The sequence below is a fragment of the Pleurodeles waltl genome, chromosome 3_2, assembly GCF_031143425.1.
Source record: "Pleurodeles waltl isolate 20211129_DDA chromosome 3_2, aPleWal1.hap1.20221129, whole genome shotgun sequence".
Lineage (NCBI taxonomy): Eukaryota > Metazoa > Chordata > Amphibia > Caudata > Salamandridae > Pleurodeles > Pleurodeles waltl.
This window is the reverse complement of record NC_090441.1, coordinates 111,571,880-111,587,287: the sequence shown is the minus strand read 5'-3', so window position 1 is coordinate 111,587,287 and position 15,408 is coordinate 111,571,880.

Genomic DNA, 15,408 nt, shown 5'->3' with positions numbered 1-15,408 from the left:
TTCCTTCTCCTACAGCCATTTCTCCTGTACTTATTCTCTGTGTTAGTGAATGTTGGGCATCTGCTGCCCATGTTGTATCTTTGCTGTATTATATTGCTATGTGTAAAACCTTCCATTATATGAAAGAAAAAACGTTCATCACACGTGAGCGGGTGTTACTCTGTGTTACATATGAAACCAGCAGTTTGTGAAGGACTAGACACCTTTTTTACATTTTTCAACATCGTTGACTAGTGGCGCCATGTCATGTATAAAACCTTTGTCCAATTCTGCCATTTTTTGCCATCAGCACTTTGTTAGCTGGGATTTTTAGCTCTTTTAAACGTTTAAAAAAAAAGCAAAACTGCAAGCCCCACAATGCAGCTTGCTTTTAGCTGATACACAATGAATGGCTGCTCGCATAAAGTATGTCATTTTGCCACTTGACAGACTTGTCATGTACACATTCAAACTTAACTCTTGACTTTCTTCCCTTTTTCTTGTAAGCAATCATGGGGTAAACCTGCAGGTCAATGAGAAGGCAGAGATAGCATTTCAAATGCAAATATTGCTATTAAAGTCTAGCATTAATATTATTTGGAACACCAAAAGGCTAAAAAGATGTTATTTGCAATAGCATTACCAGCTGCAGCAGCCAGACAAGACTAAAGAGACACTGAGAAAGCAAAAACAACGCATTGACCCCCCGCCCCTCTGGTGGGTGTTTGGGGGCCTCCCAGTAACAGGTGCAGCACGTGCTGCAGGTGCGGCCCCGCGATGGTTGCCTTTGAAGAGATGGCAATAAAGGTTCTTATTTGGTGGTTAGGCAGCCTGTGGTTTTAGACAACATATTTCATCGACCTGCGGTACAATAATCTACTCCAGATAATGTGAGTCGTCATTTTGCAGTCTTTCTAAACTGAATAGTGAAAAAGCTTCACATATTCTAGCAGCATGTCCATTAAATACATTTTTCATTTTTTTCTGCATGTCTTTTTGGTCTGAGGGTTGTGCATGCCAGCTTTTGGCATATTGCCTCACTCATCTGGGTAAGAGCAACCTTCGCTGTACTATCCGATATCTCAGCCTTTTGTTACATATTGAATATTATTAGTATCACTTTTCTAAACCAATGTACGTTCGTTTGGAATGCTCATCTTGGTGTTCACGAGCAACGCCGTGTTGTTAGTGTGCTCAGGGTGTGTTACCCAGCCAGGCGGCTAGCGCTTGCTTTTGACATTCACTCCTGGGATTCGGTGCGAGCCAAGTTTTCCTGTTGTCAAGGATGGCTGTGCACATAAAACTCTCTGTAGACTCTGCAATTAAGTTTCCATCGCTGCCTCCAGAAAGTGTTTTGTTTCCTGTAGAATGAGTGCTTTAAATGAAAAAAAGAAGTGATGACACTCAGCAGCCCGAGAAGAAGGTGTAGTGACAGATATAGGGCTAAAGGGGCGTCATGGATTAAGGGTCGGTTATGATGAGTTGAAAGTGCAGAGCTAAGAAGTAGGGCGAGTTATGAAATCTGCAAATTTTCTGGATGTGCACAGCAATTTCATACTCTTTGTACACCCTCCTCTTTTCACAGTCTCCCCTGCACAGTCATCTCTTTGTCCACTGGTGTCCTCCATCGTCATCACAGAGGCTTTTAAGCACATTCTTTCCCTATTCCTCTGCCTCTCACCCATTTCCTATGCCAATTTTACCCATCCCTGTTATTTTATTCTATGCCATGAATTCTACCTCATATATATAACTTGTTCAGTGGCGATCGCCACTGGGTAGTTATAGTTAGGTCAGCGTTTTCATGGGAAATGCGATTTTTGTGTTGGTAATAACTTTGCCACCGTTTGACGGATCTCCTAGTTTGCCTAGTTTGTGCATCCAAAGTTTGGGGCAATCAGTTAAACAGCGACCCAAAAATAGTGTGGTCCCAAACCAAAATCCCAATGCATTTTCATAGACTAAAGAAGAGCAACTGCAAAAATTGCTGAATGGAATTACACCACATTTGGCAGGAAGCTAGATCTTGGTCTGGCGATTGTGCTTTTTGTGATTTGGTGTAAATCTGTTCAGTAGGTTTTGAGAAATTAAGCATGGAGTCATTTAGGGGTCGCCAGAGGTCGCTCTTGCAATCGCTGGCTTCTCCCTTGTGACCCCTAGCACTGCCTTTGAGATCCTTGGCCTCACAGGTGACAAAATCAGTGCTAGGAACACAGGGTAGCTTGTTCTTATGGACACTGGGCCTGCACTTTCCAAGTTTTCTGTATTTTTTTCTACTACACTAATAGTGAATAATTAAAAATAAACTATTATTCACTCAGTGTAATAAAAATGGAGTGCAGTCAGCAGGAATATGACCTTCCCTGTGAGCTATGGCAAGTTAAAAATGCTTTTAAATTCAACGTGTGCTTGCCTGCAGTGAGAGTGCATGTATGTGGCAGAAAGTATGTGTATGTGTGAATGTGTGTGTATGTGTAAGCATGTGTGTATGAATGAATGTAAAGGTCCAGTGGCATGTAATGTGGCTTCTGCTACCCTTGGCATTTTGGTGAATTGACGCCAATGAAGTTAAGGTTTAAAAATATTTGTATGTCTGGACAATTGAGTCTGCAGGAGTCTCTCAAGAGTCTTATGGGAGTGCCATTTAAAGAACAGAGCGCTCAGATGGTCCTGGGAACTTTTTCCCTTGGGCCATCTCGCTCCCTCAGGAGTCTGACTTTTCCAGGAACTAACGCTCTGATTGGCTGCTAGAAATAAGAAATATGTTGCAGGCAGCCATTACAGAATTCAGCGACTAGGGGCCAGATGTAGGAAGTTCCAATTTTGCGAATCGGAAATTGCGAGTCGGTGCGACTCGTAATTTACGATTCGCAAAATCGGATGCAGAACGGTGTCTCAGACACCGTCTGCGATTCGCTATGGGGTCGCAAAGACCCACCTCATTAATATTAATCAGGTGGGTCGCATTTTGCAACCCCATTGCGAGTCCCTGCACTCACAGGGATGGTGGCCTGCTGAAGACAGCAGACCTCCATGTCTGTGACTGCTTTTTAGATAAAGCAGTGTTTTTTAAATTTATTTTGCAGCCCATTTTCCTTAAAAGAAAACGAGTTGCAAAATGAAAAAAATAACGAAACCATTTTGTTTCGTTTTTTCAGAGTAGGCAGTGGTCCATTGGACCACTGCCAGCTCTGAAAAAACATTTTGGGCAACATTCACAAAAGGGGAAGGGGTCCCATAGGGACCCCTTCCCTTTTGCGAATGGGTTACCACCAGTGTGACACTGGTGGTAACTGCGAATTGGTTTGCGACCGCTTTCGCAGTCACAAAGCAATTTAGCATTGCAATGCGAGTCGCAAATAAGAAGGGGACACCCCTTCCTATTTGCGAGTCGCATTCACAATTTGCGAGTCAGTACAGACTCGCAAATTGTGAATGAGCGATGCGATGAGCATTTTGCATGGCGCAAACGGCGATTTTCGCAGTTTGCACCATGCAAAATGCTTCCTACATCTGGCCCCTAGTTCCCTGGCCTGAATTTAAAAAGACAAAATGATATAAGGTGGGAGAATAAGGATACCTTGTCCCCCGAGGCTCTGTGGGGGAAGAACCCGTAGGGCCCCTCCTTCAGGACCAAAGTAAAAAAAAGTGTCAAATTTAGCTGCAATTCCATGGGACTTCAGTGGGAGCACCGAAAAAATGGGCGAGGGTAGGATTGGGGTTCTTCTCTCTGGGCTGTTTTTGGCTGCAGGAACCCCATCCCCTGTAACCCAATTGAGTTTTTTTAGGGGCGGGGGCATGCTGCCTTCTTCCCCATGCAGTATTCAGGTCCAGTGATCCCATTCCTTGGGGTCCAATGCCTTTAAGAAGAGGAAAGAGGTAGAGTGCCCCCCCTCCCTAATACATTTTCAGCCCATCCCTTGGGGCCCAATTTAATTACTTGGGAGGGGGGGCAAATGTCCCCCTTCCTGAGCTGTAATCGGCCCCAGGGACCCCATCCCAGGGATCCAATTGAGTTTTTTAGAGGAAGGGGTGCACACCTTCTCTTCACATGCCATCTTCAACCCCAGGAACCCCATCCTCTGGGCCCATTTTCTAGGGAGGGGGCACATTTCCCCCCTCTCTGAGCCATAGTCAGCCCTGGGGACCCCATCCTTTTGGGTCGAATGCCTTTAAAAAGAGGAGTGGGCCAGGTGGCCTCCCACCCCAAGCTATTTTCAGCCCGAGACCCCATCATCTGGGGCCTAATTTAAGTATTTAGGGGAGGGGGTATACATTTCCCCGAGCTGTAATAGTCCCCCAGGACCCTATCTCCCTAGACTTAAAGTATCTTTTAAGGAGAAGTGGGCCATGAGACCCAACTTCCTGAGCCTTTAATGGTACCGGGACCCCAGGGCTGGCTCACTTGCTGTGTCCTGGGGAGTCCACCCTGAGACACAGTGGTTTCCCTACTCCTGCCAGTGTGGGCAGGACAACATGTGGTTGCTCTCCTCTAACAGGAGCATTTTTAATTCACCCGTCAAATGGGAGCAAATGCAAAATCTGTTCCCAAATAGGTGGTAGCTTTAAAAATACTCCCACTGGCTGGGAGCAAAGTGGAGCACACTGATGTGGGCAGGGAAACAGAACAGTAGATTGCTCCCACCCAGAGGCAGCAGCAGAAATAGCTTCTCCTTTCAGGCAGGAGCAATGCCGGCTCCCACAGAATGCAGGGAGCCAGCTGAAGCTGTGGGGGCCACAGGGAACCCACCTTTAAATGATACAGGCCCTGGGGATGGGTCCCTGGGAGTTCAGAGAGCTCAGAGAAGAGGGCTATATGACACCCTCACCTTTTAGAAAAAATACAGCCCTGGGGAATTGGGTGCCACAGCCCAAGAAGGCTGGGGAGGGGGGCTCCTCCCCTTTAATGTACATTCTGGCTCTGGGGGATGGGCTCCTGGAGCCTATAATGCCTCAAGAAGGGGGGGGGGGGCACCGATTGCCCTTAATAAATAGATTGGGCCCCAGGGGATGGCGTTCCCAAGCCCTAAATGGGTTGGGGATTGGGCCCTGGTGCCACCTCCCTATATATATTTTATAAAATGTCAGCAACCATTTTTTAAATGAAAAAAGTAAGACCCCAGACAATATGGTCCTTAGGGTGGGGTCAGTGTGCCCCCTCCCTTTATTAATTACTCTGCCCCACGGATGAGGTTCCCAGTGCCTTATAAAGCTTGGGAAGGGTGGCTTTGCTCCCCCTCCTCTTTTAATTACATTTGGCTGAGGGGGACTTGGTCCCCGGGGCCCAAGTAAACTCTCGGAGGAGGGAATCACACACCCTCCCCCCTTTTAAACAGAAAATGGGATGGGATCCCCGGGGATTTATAGGGCTTTGGGTAGGGGGCTGTAGGTTCCCCTCCCCTTAGATTTTGGCGCATGGGAAGGGGTAACTGAGGCCCAAAAAGGTTGGAGAGAGGGTCCACAAGGCCCTCTTTGGTTTTTTATTGCATTTTGCCCCGGGGGATATAGGGCAATATGTATCAAAGCTTTTTGCATTCGCAAACAGTGCGAAGGGCCGTTTGCGAATGCAAAAATGTCTTTCAGTATGTATGAAAGGCATTCACTATGCACTTTTTAAGGAATCGCTAAAATAGCGATTCCTTAAAATTGCGACCCTGTTTAAAGAATCACAAATTGCGATTCTCTAAATAAGAAATCGCAAATAAGGAATCCTTTTTTGCGATTTCTTAAGCACATGTATCAAGCTTTTCCTTAATGTGAATTGGGCATTAAGTAATTGCAATTACCACCAAATACAATTTTGTGATAACCATGTGCAAATTTTTAAAATTTATTAAAAATGCATTTTTTAAATTGACATGTAACGCACACATGCTACTTTGGCATGTGTGCACCTTACATGTCCTAACATAATTTTGGGGGGTGCAGCAGAGGGGGCTTTAGGCCCCCAGCACCCTGGGCTTTGCATTTCCAAAATTACGAATTCCAGTTTGGAATTCTCAATTTGCGAAATGCCAAAAATTCGCAAATATGGGCCTACAGGCCCATATTTGCGAATTGGGTCAGAATCGCTATTTGCCATTCGGTAATAGCATTTGCGAATTTTAAGAAATTGCTATTACCGAATCGCAAATATGATACATACCATTTTGCAACTCTGAAATAGCGATTTCTTAAAAATCGCTATTTGAGAATCGCAAAATGGATTCTTGATACATCTGGCCCAAAGACCCCAGGGCCAAGTAAGACTTGAAGATGGGAGCTGCATGCCCCCCTCCCTTTAGATATTGGCCCTGAGAAGGTGGCCCCTCGTGCTCAAGAAGGGATGGAGATGGGGTCTACATGTCCCTTTCCCTTTTTTATTGAATTTGGCCCTGGGTGATTTAGTCCCCAAGGCCTATTAGGGCTTGGGGAGGTGGGCTGCAAGCTCCTCTTCTAAAATATGTTTGTTTTGGCTACTGTGGAGGGGGACCCTAGGTCCAAAGGCAAAGCCAACTCTGTGTATACTAAAAGCTGTGCATGGTGTGGGATTGGCAGCCTGCTGGAGTTTAGCCGCAGGGTCTGGTGAAAAGCCAGCCCTGTGGCCAACCCCCTGCTGTGTACAGCAAAAGGCTGTGTGCAGCTTGAGGTTGGCTGTCTGCAGGAAGTTGGACTAAAGGCCCAGGTGCAAGACAGACCATGAGGCTAATCCCATGCCAAGCATGACCAAAGGCCGTGTGAAGTGTGGGCTTGGCTACCTCCGAGTGGCTGCCTGTGGGGAGTTGGGCATATGGCTTGGCTTTAAGACAGTCCCTGTGGCCAACCCCAAGCAGTACAGGACAGAAGGCCATGTGCAGTGTGGGGTTGGCTGCCTGTGGGGGAAAGGGAGTTGGCTGACTTCTAGTGGGTTTGCCACAAGGCCTGGCCACAAGCCAAGTTCCTGTTGCTAACTGCCTGGTTTGAAGGTTGGCTCCCTGTGGGAGGTTTGCTGCAGGGCATGGCACGGAGGGTTGGCTTTAAGTATTGTAATAAAATATTACTTTTGTTTTAAAAAAAAACTATAAATTCACTTAAAAAACAAAGGCTAAAGTAATTAGGCGAATATGTCAGTGACAACATTAACATTTTGAGCTCTAAAAGCCATAGAACTTCAACTGTTATAGTTAGCAGAACTACCTATAACTTGTGCCCCACCATTCACTGCCTATGACTCACATGTTACATCACTCATGACATATCCTATGACAACATTTATGACATCAAAGATGACATCTCAAATGATATCATTGATGACATCACTGAGGCTGTCACTGATGTTATCAGTGACCTTTACAAAGATGCCATAGAACGTCATGAGTGATGTAATTTGTGAGGTCATATACAGCGCATGGCAAGGGCACAGGTTAGAGTAACGTTAGTTAAATATAACTGGTGAATTTCAGTGTTTTTTGTTGTTGAAAAAGTGACATTTTAACTGATATTTTCATATCCCAACCACAAGTGGCCAAACCCTGCCATGCACAGCTTCTGACCATGTGTGTTTGAGGTTGGCCGCTGGGCCTGTACTGTGAACAGGCCCTGTGGCCAAACCCACAGGTAGGCAAGCCCATAGCAAGCACGCAGCCCACTGCGTGCAGCATCGGCCATGAAAGGCATGAAGTTGGCTGCAGGGCTAGGTCTGTGATTCTATTTTAAAAAATGTCCCTGATCGCGCTGGAGACTGTTGGGTGGCATAACATTTTTCAGGAGCACAGGAAAGGTCCGCAAGACTCTTGTGGGATTATGGTACCCCCTCAAATAAAGTTTTTGTGAAATTTGAGACCACCTCAGAAGGGCTAACCAGTCAGGGAATCCTTACCTAGCCTCCTTATGCCATAATTGTTTTTAATTTTTAGGACTTGGAGACCAAGTCACTGAGGTGCTCATTATGACAACAGTGTTTTTTTTGCCAAGACAGCCTTGCATAATGCAGTCACGATACTGCCAGTGCTGACGGTACAGTGATCGCCGTATTTGGTGTCACCCACGGATTTCCACCCATTCACAGGCGGAAATCCGACACCATTGACCTGACTGATGGTGGGTGAGAGGCTGTTCCACTGGCAGGACCACCACGCTGCAAGGACTCTACCCGCTGTATTACGATACTTAATACAGCTGACCCTGCACAGTGGTGCAGGGCTGGCAGTGGAACAGCCAATGTCCATCCCCTCCTGGATGACCACCTCGCCCAGACAGGAAGGTGGACGGACTGAAAGGGGTGTGTATGTGTGGTTTGTGCGTCTATGTGTGTGTGTGTGATGGAATCAGCATGCGTGGAAGGGGTGGGGGTTTGTATGGTTCCAGAATGGGGATGGTGGTGTGTATGGATGCGGAGGGGGAGTGTGTGCATGAATGAGGAGGGGGAGAGTGTGTGTATGAATGTGGAGGAGGTGCGTATGTGTGAGAGCAAGTGGGGGTGTGTGTATGTCAGTGTGAGAGCAAGTGGGGGTGTTTGGATGCATGCATGTTTTCGGGTTGGGAGGTTTTGCGAGTGTATGGATGGGAGGGGAGTGTTGTGTGCATGTGTATGTGTATGTGTAGCAGTATGGGTGTGCGCAGGTGTGTATGCATGTGTGCGTGGAGGATGTGTGTGTCTGAATGGAATCGGAGGGGAGGGGGCTGTGTCAGGGTGCGAGTGAATAGGTGTGTGTATTGTGATGCATGCGAGAAGGGGTGTTTGTATGGGTGCGTGCGAGCGAGTGGGAATGTCAGTATGTATGCGTGCGGTTGGGTGGGAGCGTCTGGATATATGTGATTGAGTGGGGGGGTGTGTATGAGAGTGTGGGGTGGTTGTCTGCAAGTGTGTGGATGTGTGGGGTTGCGTGTTCCATGACAGGAATGGGGATTCCTGTCGCGGGTGCATTACCACCAGGGTTTCGTGGAGGGGTGACCGCCACGAAAGGCCTGAAAGTTTTCAGCCTCAAAATAAGGCCGGTGACATTAGGCATGCCGCTGGCCCGGAGGAGCTCCCCACTGGTCCCACACCAGTGGGACAGACTGTGTTGTGGTGGTTTGGCTTTGGAAAAACTGCCGAACATTTAATGTGGCGGTCTTTACCATTGGGACTGCGACGGTAAGACCGTCACCGCGAGTGTGGCAGTCTTAAGACCACCACACTCGTAATGAGACCCTGAGTCCTGTAAAGGCAGCCACAACACTCCTGCTTGTTTTGTGACCAACCAGAGTGTGAGCACTCGCAGAAGTGGCACTCCCATGAGAGCCTTGCGACAGCAAGACTTCAATAGATTTTTAAACAAAATTTCTCAAAAACTTCTGAACAAATTTACATTAAATCACAAAAAGCATACTTTCCGGATAGATATCTAGCCGTCTGCCAAATTTTGTTCAGCTGTTTTGGCTCTAGAGCGGTTCAAAAAGTCCCCCTTTTTCTCAGCCCCAGCTTGATGGATCTTCTCATAACATTTCAAGATGAAGCTGAGATGGATGGCCGTTTTTTAAACGTTTTTGAAGATTTCCCTTTAACTTGACCCTTAAAAACCTTCCACTACCTTTGCCTCTACCAAGCTCTACTCCCTATAAATCCCTTTTCTACCATTAGCTCTACCCTCCTTTAAACCCTAACAAATATTTTGTATCCCTTATACTTACCCATCCCTTAACCTTAAACTCCTTACAACTTCTTACCCCTGCCCAACCCATTAAATATATTTTTTTAAGTGACATAGGGCCTCATTACAACTTCAGTGGTCTTTGTGAAAGACCGCCAAAGCTGCGGGCGCTAGTATACCTAGTATACGGGCGGTATATCTAGCTCCCTATTTTGACTTTTCTGCTGGGCCTGCGGACGGTATTAGTGTTACCGTCCGCTGGCCCAGCTGAAAAGTCACATCAACATTGCAGGCAGCTCGCAATAGAGCGGGCGGCAATGTTGATGTGCAGCGGGTGCAGTAGCCCCCATCGCACATTTCACTGCCCGAATTCGGGCAGTGAAATGCGCGATGGGGCTGTGCCTGGGGGCCCCTGCACTGCCCATGCCAAGTGCAAGGGCAGTGCAGGGGCCCCCAGGGGCACCCCAAGTCCCCCTTACCGCCAGCTTTTCCATGGTGGTGTTTACCGCCGTTGACAGGCTGGCGGTTGGGGACTCATAATCCCCAGGGCAGGGGTGCTTGCACCGCTGCCCAGAGGATTAAGACCGTCAGGCGGAAGTCTGGCGGTATAGTGGAGGGGCCGGCGGTATGGCAGTGGCTATTGCGCCACGGCCATAATAGCTGGTGGAACACCGCCAGCCTGTTGGCGGTGTTACCGCCAGCTTACCGCCGGCCGCCAGGGTCGCAATTGAGGCCCATAGTTTTTCTTGTTAATATGTTATTAAAAAACATATACATATACTTACCTGTGTGGTCAAAAACTGCATGGTAAAGTATTTTCCACTATATAAGATGATTGGCAAAGGTACCCTGTAGAGCCGTGATTTGGACCCCATTTACTGTGACCCTGTGGAAGTAACTCCTGGAACAATCAGTGTTCATAACCTTACCTTCTCTGTCCACTTTCCAACTTATAGCTTGTTAGAAATAGGGTATTTGGTTGACAGTCAGGTTACCAACTGTCCAAGCAAGGACACTCACTCTAGTCAGGGTAAAAGAGAATCACCCTCAGCTAACCCCTGCTTACCCCCTTGGTAGCTTGCCACGAGCAGTAGGCTTAGCTTCAGAGTGCTAGGTGTAAAGTATTTGTACCAACACACACAGTAACTCAATGAAAACACTACAAAATGACACAACACAGGTTTAGAAAAAATAGAGAATATTTATCTAAACAAAACAAGACCAAAACAACAAAAATCCACAATACAAAAGTCATCAATTTAAAACCAAAAAGAGTCTCCATGTAATTTTAAACACAACACTAACGCTGTTAGCGTGAAAATGTACCTTGGGGGGTGTCAAAAATAACCCCGCACGGGCAAGTGTGTGTCAAAAAGGGCTTGCGATGCGTCAATTTCTGAGCTAGACTTTGCGTCGTTTCTCCTTAGTCGGGTCGGCATGCATCGTTTCTTCTCTACGCAGGAGAGTGATGTGTCCATCCAGTCAGCACTCTTGGGTCCGGGAAGGCCTTGCGTCGTTTTTGCATGCCCAGCAGTGCTTGCGTCAGAAATTCAGCCCCACGATGATCCAAAAATCATGCAGCGCGGTTTGTGATCTCACCAGCCTCCGTCAGTGATGCTGCACATCGTTTCTCCAGCTCCGTGTGTCGATTCTTTGGTCGCGTTACAGACGACTGTCGATTTTCAGCCGCGAAGCTGACGGCGTGTCGATTTCCCAGTCACAGATCGGAGTCTCGTCGATCTTTTCCCCGCTCAGCGTTCTGTGCGTGGACTTCTTCCTCTTAGGCTGCCAGCTTCTTCTTTCAGGGTCCCAGGAACTGGATGGGCACCACTTGGCAGGGTAGGAGTCTCTCCAGAAACTCCAGGTGCTGACAGAGAGAAGTCTTTACTGTCCCTGAGACTTCAAACAACAGGAGGCAAGCTCTAAATCAAGCCCTTGGAGATCTTCACAAGATGGAAGGCACACAAAGTCCAGTCTTTGCCCTCTTACTATGGCAGCAGCAGCAACTCCAGGATAGCTCCACAAAGCACAGTCACAGGCAGGGCAGCTCTTCTTCCTCAGCTCTTCAGTTCTTCTCCAGGCAGAGGTTCCTCTTGGTTTCCAGAAGTGTTCTAAAGTCTGTGGTTTTGGGTGCCCTTCTTATACCCAATTTCTCCTTTGAAGTAGGCCTACTTCAAAGCAAAGTCTCTCTTGAATGTGAAATCCTGCCTTGCCCAGGCCAGGCCCCAGGCACTCACCAAGGGGTTGGAGACTGCATTGTGTGAGGGCAGGCACAGCCCTTTCAGGTGTGAGTGACCACTCCTCCTCTCCCTCCCAGCACAGATGGCTCATCAGGAAATGCAGACTACACCCCAGCTCCCTTTGTGTCACTGTCTATTGTGAGGTGCAACCAGTCCAACTGTCAAACTGACCCAGACAGGAAATCCACAAACAGGCCGAGTCACAGAAATGGTATAAGCAAGAACATGCTCACTTTCTAAAAGTGGCATTTTCAAACACACAGTCTTAAAATCAACTTTACTAAAGGATGTATTTTTGAATTGTGAGCTCAGAGACCCCAAACTCCACATGTCCCTCCGCTCCCAAAGGGAATCTACACTTTAATCAGATTTAAAGGTAGCCCCAATGTTAACCTATGAGAGGGACAGACCTTGCAACAGTGAAAAACAAATTTAGCAATATTTCACTGTCAGGACATATAAAACACATTACTATATGTCCTACCTTAACCATACATTGCACCCTGCAATTGGGCTACCTAGGGCCTACCTTAGGGGTGTCTGACACGTAAGAAAAGGGAAGGTTTTGGTCTGGCAAGTGGGGACACTTGCCAAGTCGAATTTACAGTTAAAACTGCACACAGAGACACTGCAATGGCAGGTCTGAGACATGATTACAGAGCTACTTATGTGGGTGGCACAAGCAGCGCTGCAGGCCCACTAATAGCATTTGATTTACAGGCCATGGGCACCTCTAGTGCATTGTACTAGGGACGTACTAATAAATCAAATATGCCAATCATGGATAAACCAATTACATATACATTTTGTAAAGGAGCACTTGCACTTTAGCACTGGTTAGCAGTGGTAAAGTGCCCAGAGTAACAAAAAAAGAGAAATCAGAGTCCAGCACACATCAACAACCTGGGAAACAGAGGCAAAAAGTTAAGGGAGACCACGCCAAGGTTGAAAAGTCTAACACATGGCTACTAGAGCCTCATTTGGGTAATCCTCCCCCAATACTACAATGGTCATCAATGTGGGATGCCAACTAGTGTTCGCCTTCTTCTTGGGGCATGAGGAAGTTCCCTTCTGTGCCCTGGTTGCAGGCAGTCAAAGCACCTATCCCTCTAAAAAGGGTTTCTCCCCACCAACTGTTCCCACATCCCTGATTTTCAGGGTTTGGTTTGGACTCCTTCCCCTATAAAGGGGTTAGGACCCTAAGGAGTTTTCTACTTGAGCCTTGTTGCTCCTAACCTGTCCAAGGCGTGCTCCCACCCTCCCTTCTTGGGTTCACCGCCTCGGACCTTTTTAGGTAGCTTAGTGCCTAATCCGTACTCACACATCAACTGCATGTCTAAGCTTCCTGGTATCAGTCAGCTTGGAAAGCAATAGATGCTCATAGTACTCTGAAGAACAAATACTCAAGATGTGCGCTGTCATTTTTTCCCAGTAGAACTTATTGATTTTTACTTTCAACATACAAGATGTTTTCATAAATTAGCTGCATTTATGAACAATCATCATTTAACGCAACAACTTGAACCAATATACTTTTGGTGAATTTGTGCACCCAAATATCAAGGAAGTATTACATGTTCTGCACATTAACCAAAAAACAAACATAAAACATGAGCCCGCATCTCATATTAATGTAACCCTGTTTCATGCCAATAAAGCATGCCAAGCGTCATGTCCCCCACCCTTAATACGCCAATAATGGTCCTCAGGAGAGATAAAGACAACCCGTCGTCTCAGTCAGAGACACCTCCTCGTGTCGTGTCACCCCCCAGGGTTGAGCTACCCAGCCTGCCTTCTCTTTATAATTATTATTACTCGCCTTCAAGGGGGTCATATGTCAGATTTCCTCTGTACTTTTTCTAAATAACATCCCATAATGTGTATCATGTGCTTTTTCCACACGCGTTCTGGGGGCCAGATAATGTGTTGATTTCAGCATATGCCCATTTTCATAGGGCAACGTCCTGAACAACGCATTGTAAAGAACGTGGACGTTTCCCACCAAAGCGTAACCACGCTTCCTGGAATCAACGACTGCCTTTTTAAATGCCTTAACCACACATGTGCCAAACTAGAGAACAAAGTTGGAAGGGGAGTATTTAGAAATGTAGCAATGTTAACATTTGGGTCATGTACCACAACTAATAAAAACGAGTCCCCATTTGATAGTCTCTTCAAGACCACACATCCACTTTCTGGGTCTACGTTTATGTGCTTTGTTAAAAATGAGACTTCTAGTTTTACTCAAATAATAATAGCCAACTATTGGGCTATGAAATGCGTTTCTTGCAAGCACACAAATGTCACGTGACGTTGCTTTAGGTAAGCATGTATTCTGTATCTTTTTGTGGCTGTGACCATACCATGTGATAATGCTATACTTTGGAGAGGGCACTCTACCATGCTCCAATAAAGAGACAAATAACATGGTATATGCCACTCACCCTTGTCGCTCAACAATTTTGTGCTCTCATGAAAATACTGAAATCCAATGTGGCTCAGAAACCATTAAAGTCCCAACTCCCTGGCCAAGGAAAATAGAATTACCCTACCAACAAACCAGTACTACAAACGTGTGTCAAAAAACTAGTTATTTCCGTATATGAGGGAGATTATACCTAATTAAAGGCATGTTTAGGTTCTCATGTGAATCCACCCCAACTCTAAGGTCACCAAATCCATCCTAGCGAACAATAATTAGTCCTCAATCAAATATCATAATAATATACCAAAGGTAAAGGAACTTTGTAATAGAATATAGTCATAATATATCTAAGGAATTGTGTCTGCAGTCCCTGGTGTAATATCAGGCCATGGCCTCAGCCCTGACTCAACATCGGCGTCTCCAGGATGTCTTTCAAAAAGCCGATCGTTAGGGCTCCCGTGCTGTGCAATCGCTTCTACTAGTACTAAGATAGTTCTCTCCATGGCAGTTTGTTTCTGGGTGGGTCAACCATGTAGTTTCCCAGAGACTCGCCATCTTTCAACCCATGTCTGCCACCCATCCTCACTAGGGTTAAGCACATCGTTTTCCCCTTTTAATTGCAGCCATTGAGATGCATCCATGAGGTGAGTTTGCCTCACTTTTGTTCGGCACGTCGTTTTCACCTTTTGATTGCAGCCATTAAGATGCATCCACGAGGGTCACAAGGAAATCATTGTTATCACCATACAGGATCCAAACCTTGGTCAGAGACATCAGGGTTTATTGAAAGTTCATGTAACATAGACATCTTTTGATTTCAAGGAACACCTCCCAGTGTCGATGTACATCTGCAGTGTAGTTCATAAAAATGTTCATTTAGCTATTTTCCACCATCCAGGGGCCTTTACTTTGTGATATCTGTGAAATTTGGTGTCTGTTGCGATAGTTAAAAAGCTCCTCCAGTACTGGCCTAGTAGGTGCACCAAGAAGTGGAAACCTGCTCCGGACCCTAGAGTCCATTCCACATAGAAAATGGTCAACTTTTTACCACCCAGACTTGTATCGATGTGCCATTTTGTGTGGGATAGTGTTATGCCCGGGCCCTCTACATGTTTCGGTAAACCAATAAACCAATAGGCATATTGCTCCTTTCTGGCCTGCTAACTTCAGCTTG